A 6,533-nucleotide genomic window follows, 5' to 3' on the forward strand; every position below is an offset into this window, starting at 1 on the left:
CTGCTATTAGTTGTTTGCTATGGATTTCGTGACATTTCCTTGCATCCTACATGCATGGGAAGACATTTATTTGCACAGTACTAAAACAAATGTGGGTAGTATACGCAGGTGTAGGCGACATGTTCGCTTTATACCTTCTCCTGTGACGTCACACTGTCCTCGTTCGACCTGAATAAAATGTCTGCCACTAAATCCTGGGTAAAAGAACATCAAACTAATGGTTTTTGTCACGGTTGTGGCTTTGGTAAGACTTTAATAAAAATATTATCGATTGTGATAGTTTCGATGGTGTGATGCGAGAAAATATTCTGCTTTTGTGGACTTTTATTTGCGATGCCATTTGGTGTCACACTTTTGTGTTACATAAATCACAGTCCCTCAACAAGCCACAGTCCCTGTTGACTGTGCGCAAGAGTATGAGAGGAACCGTACGCGTCGCTCTTCTGTTCCGATACAAATCCTAATATCTGAAAATAACAAATTTAATGACACAAAATATATCAGAAATGACTAAAATACCACCTCAAATACTAAAGACCGACACAAGAAGAGCTATGGTTCCACAGCAGTGTTTGAAAATTGTCAAAATGGTTTACCAGACAACAGGGCGAGTAACTTTAAATCCTGTTTTGCAAAAATTTTACAGGCCCTGTTTAGATTTGCAATGATTTATTTATTTTCAATCGTTTCGCTACATTTCATTCACTCAGTGTCACTGCAGTGACTTTCATTCAAGTCAGAAAAATCTGATTCATAATCTGAGTGAGCATCTACATCAAGATAATCTAGTAACAATCTAGTAATGCAAACGGCTATTGTCTAAGGTGTGAATTACCCGCTGTGCTCGGACAGCGCTGGGTATGGCTTTCCGCGAAGCACAGTCTCTTGATAGCAGAGCATCTACGGCAAACTAGACAGAAAAATCGTTATTATCCGGTTTCACTTCATTTTAATTCTAGTGGACATAATATTACAGATATGTCTATTTCTGGTGTATGTGTTGTCAATGGCGACGAAAATCAGCTCAGGCGTGTCGAGGAGGAAACTATATTCCGCCTTGGAACTAAAGAACCCCATGGTATTAACAAACAGTTCAACTCATTTGTTGAGCTCACTACCTAAGGCGCGTTATTTGTTCTATTGTGGAATTTTTTGTGATTCTAACTTATAGTTCATGCGCGTTCTTACGTTCCTATGTTCTACCTGTACGTTATCACACTTGCTTCTATGCTATCGATAAAGAGCCATTGCTCGAAACGTCTAGCTATTTTTAATAGTTATTTAGGACTACGATTACCTAATATTATCTTCAATATATCATTCTATTAAACGATCGATTCGTTGTTCGTGGGTCTGTTTTTTCTTTCTTCAAATTAAATCATGATATTACTAGTACCCAGTTAAATCGTGGAAGATAATATTGCCTTCCATGGTTATAAATATTCTCATAGAGTGCACTTAGTCAAATATTTCAACATATTTTGAACAACCTCTTACAAATTCATACCTGATAAAACCCACTCGCCCAAAACGTCGATGAGTTCTTCTGTTGAGTTGTGCAAATGCCGACTTCTTCCCGTGATGCAATGCGCGAAACCCCGAGAAAACGTTCCAAAGTCGCGCACGTTTTCTATTCGAGGTACCGAGAATTACTTGCTCACTAAAGTACCACACCTATTCACAAGTCACACAGCTTAAGAGCGTTTTCGGTTAGGGGCGACCATTTGATATCCTTGGAGGGGACAGGACGATTGAAATAAAGCCTACTTTTTGTTTGCCTATCAGATATGGAATATTTTTTTCTTCAGAAGACCTAGTCTCTAATTTTTTCCCCTCAACAGTTGTTTTTATTTCTTTTCTGTATTTTAAGAAAAATAGATGACTTGTATAATATCCCTCTTTAACATCATGAAAGGGTTTTGTTACCAGTCCACCTCCTGGATGTCTTCTCTATTCCAAACCAGGCTTCTAAACAGTACACTAAACTACTTGACATTTATTTACCGACCCACCTGAAAAAATCCCAGGCTATTCTGCTAAATGATGACAAGGAAGCGTTTGTGGATATCAACCGCCTGGCTGGAGAAGAACATCAGGCTCTGACTGTTAAAAAACTAAGGCAATTCCTCAAACAATCGAGGAAACGAATGCAGGACCCCCGAAAAGGCAGGAAACGCACATCTAGTCTCAAAGCGCGGTGGTCGTCGCGCAGCGCGTGTTCGAATATTATGTAAATAAACAATGTATTTTACACGCGTTGTATACGTCGCTATGAGTCGTAAGAAACACGTTGCAAGATACAAACAAATAAAGAAATACAATGCAAAACTGGCTAAAAATAAACGGCTGGCTGATCAAGCTCAGTTGGTCTAAAATTTTATTCGGAATTTTTCGAGTAAAATTGTAACCCCAACAGAGGTCATTGCCCTTGGCAACGGTCTCAAATTTAAACCAACCCCCACCTAAGCCAACCTATCACACTTTGCTCAGAGACATGTCTATGGTATCTAGGAGAATGCGTATTAAATATTTAATGCGCAATAAACAATCTCAACAACATCCTTTCAAAATGAAATAAACATGGAACCCACCAGACTCACATAACAGTAGCCTTGAAAATTACATTGAGGCAACCAAAGTTGAGATATCCAAAATTACTACCAATAAACCCAAACAAAACAGGAATTCTGCCGAAATAGACTTCACCATGATAACACAATTGTAATAAAACCATTCGACAAAGGTCGTGGCATTGCAATCATGAACACAACTGTCTATATATATGAAAGCCTTCGTCAACCATGGAATAATACATCTGTTATGTATTCAGTTAGCTAATGCAATACTGCCCTCAGTCGGTGAGATGTTCGTCAATCCACCACCACCCCTATCGATAATAAATGCATTGTTTATGATAGTTTATACTGAAATACAGCAGAAAGTCATTGTGAAAGAATTGTTAAGCAACATAGTTGATGAAATTGTTGAGGGAAAGGATCAATAAAATTCATTCTTTAAAAATTTTATTTTTTGTCCGGTCTTCATTTTTTTTTCAGGGGGTCTGAAAGTTTCAGATTTTTTTACATGTATATAGTGTAGGATTTTTTTCAAGCATTGTCATAGAAGTTTTTTCCCCCTCAAAATCTTCCTGGCCCCCAGGATATCAAATGGTCCGCTCCTTAGCATCGGCGTTGAACGCGTATAAATGCTCACAGCGTTGAACGCACAGCAGTAATCCCGGCTGCGACGTTTCAGTGGAGGCTTTGCCTAACATTTTTGCTCCATTTAAAACATGCCCTAAACATCAAAATAGAGTATCTTACTTAATATCCATTCGGGCACCACGTTCACTGTCTTTTTCGGATGGCTAAAGTTCCTTCAAATTTATATATATATATATATATATATATATATATATATATATATATATATATATATATATATATATATATATATATATATATATATGGTCTCTCCAAAGAGTGGATGTTCAAAGAAGACCGAGTTGTTGGACCCTCGGAAAAAATGAAGAAGTTGTTCTTTGTATATATTTCTCATATAAATGACACGCCTCCAACAATTTTGCCATACCCACGACCGAGAAACCCACCTCGTATACACGAAAATCAAAAATATATTTGTATATTCCCTGTATTAGATAAAACGAGCAATCTTACTGGTGACAATTTCTCTATTTCAACTGAGGCGGCGCAACTAACGTATGCCACTTTCGAATAAGATACTTCAAGGTAATATATAGAGGCAGTGAATTGGAACATTATATCTAAAAAATTCAAGATGTATCAATGTTTCGTCCTAGATTTTTAAGTATTTCATCGTAAAGTCATAAAGACTGAAAAGAATATCAAAATTTGACAACAAGTTTGTTTGTAGATAGTTTGCTTATATTCAGTACGACTATACTACGTCCAAATCTTTTCTATGTTAGCGACACATACTTGCCCATAAACGTGGTGAAGTAGAAAGTTGGTATTAACTGGCAGAGGGCGTACTATTTGTTACCTATATTGTGCCACTCCGAGAAGTATCACCCACATTTACGGCCACCAATTAGTCTATCAGCATTTGTACCATCATATGGGCGTTGTTAGCTAATTAGACCTTTCCATGTGCTATCATAAACGCAAAGTGCAATAGCGTACTTCAATTACATCAACTGTGTATGAAGCCTATTGTTATTGGATAACTGCCCAGTCCATTGTCGATCAGACATAACAAAACTGGCCGTATAAAGAATGGTTAACGAATACTTTAAGTGAGAACTGGTTTTAGTAAATTAGAACAATATTTATATTTTGTACCTGTTATTTAAAAAAAAATCACCCACACACGATCAATGTTGTCTATTTTATTAATGGTAGGAAACCTTACTAGAATATGCACTCCGCCCTCTAGACCTGTTTTCATTTCTATCATACACTTGCATTATTGTGACCTTTATATGCTGTCTATTTTATTATTGTGGATGCCCCCACATGTTCCATTCAATAACTTGAATATCTGCTTCCTATGGATATCAACTTTAGAACCAAAAAATAACTTGAAAAATAAACTATTTAATTGAGCATAGATTAAATCAAAGAAAGCTTAGAAAGAACTCCCATGTGCTGAGAGTATTGGAGACACATTAAATATAATTCGAAATTACTTAGCTGAAAACTAATTATGCAAATCAGAAAATTAATATGACCAGATTTGAGTGTAAAACTAATGAGGTCTGCGCAATGTAACAGAAAATCTATGTCTCCAAGTTTAATTGAAATGTGATTAGAACCAAAAAAATATGAATTATTATGCTTATTAGGGAATTAATATGAACAGATTTTTACCCCAAACTAATTAGGTTTGTACATTGTCCTAGAGCATCTTTGTATTAAGTTTCATTGAAATGGAATAATTAGTACCGTGAAAACTCCAAAATTTCGACCCCTCTAAAAATTCGTACGCCTATTTGTTTGCCGGGTTTCGGTGTTTTATTTACCTCCAAGTTTTCGACTCCACTAAAAATTGCCGACTCATTCTTATTCGAAAATTGCGACCAGTTTTAGTTTTCCCCCAAACGAAAAAAAACAACGATGTGAGCGTTACGGGACCTTCCTCAAAGGCATGAATCCGGGTTTCTGATTGACTGAGAGATTTTTATTTTATTGGTAACGAAAATATATTCTAAATAAACGATGTTTCAAATAAAAACGAACACAAAAATCTCGGCATGCTGCGTTTATGAATTGTTGATTATCACTGTACTCAGTAGTGATTATAATAATGTACACAAAATAAATTTGTTGAATGGTTATGAAATACAAATAAAAGTCAACTTAGTTTCATCGTAAGCGAATGATTCCGGTCTCGTATTAAGGTCTCATGCCACTAATTAACCAATGGCTGATTAACCAATCAATTTAAATGCCCAGCATGAACCAATGAAATTTTTTAAATATTATTTTTCTCAGGTGCTCCCTGTTTGAGAGCGTAATCACCTGGGTCAGAGGTGAGACCAACATGTGGTCTTTTGTTTACTACTTAGCAGCTGTGTACCTGTGGGTTTATTCTGTGTGTTAATGGATGTTCTAATCTTGGTGTTTTTCCAGTGATTTCTCTTGGTGCAATCCAAATACAGTAGGTGTGTCTTGTTTACCTGAGATTTGCAAGAGTTTCAGCTGGCCAACATGTTAGTTTTTTTCATATGGTTGATTACTGGCATGTTGATTTCCCATTTTTGAGCCATATTTTCAACTTTCTTCGTCATTTTCATATAGCAATCTCGTCATATGTTAACATTGTCGTCTATGGAAATTCAATTAGTGGTATGAGCCCTGAACGTTTGATGCTGTAGGATATCCGCCATGTTCTCTTAGGTCAAATAGGTCAAATCGCTAATTAACCAATCAAAAAGCTGGATGATGCCAACGTGTTCAAATTACCATAGCTTAGTTAAATATGTTAATGTTATTGAACGCAATGCGGAAGAGATTGATGTTGTAGTACGATATTTTGGCTTGGATTTTGATGCGAAAACGGCATGATTTTTTTAAATAAAAAAATTAGTTGTTTTTAAAAAATAAACTGGTCATCTGAAGAATAATTTAACATTGTTCACAGTGATAACAGCTCATTCTCGAAAGGAAGCTTACCCGCTCACGCTAGTCACGATAAAAATCATACACGTGTACTCTTGAATAGACAGACGTCAATGACTACGGTAAAACTTAGACTCTATTTTAGCCGGCAGGATTGATTGAAATGTCCGAAAAATGACGCCAAAATACACTTTAAAAGTCCCATTTTATTTTCTTAAATCCCATTTTATTTTTTAATCCAAGGGCGAATTTACGGCAGAATTTGGTCCCTCAAATAAGGGACACGTGAGCTTTGATTCTAACCGGATACATTGCACTGGGTCGGGGAGATCGTTTGCTAAACTTCCATGTATCTTTTGTCCAATGGGTACCTGTACTTCGAACATTCGCAAGTTTTCCTAGGTAGTGCGAGACAGCTTTGTCTTTTGACCT

The sequence above is a fragment of the Saccoglossus kowalevskii genome, chromosome 9 (genome assembly GCF_978046115.1).
Source record: "Saccoglossus kowalevskii chromosome 9, keSacKowa6.1, whole genome shotgun sequence".
In the NCBI taxonomy this organism is placed as follows: Eukaryota; Metazoa; Hemichordata; class Enteropneusta; family Harrimaniidae; genus Saccoglossus; species Saccoglossus kowalevskii.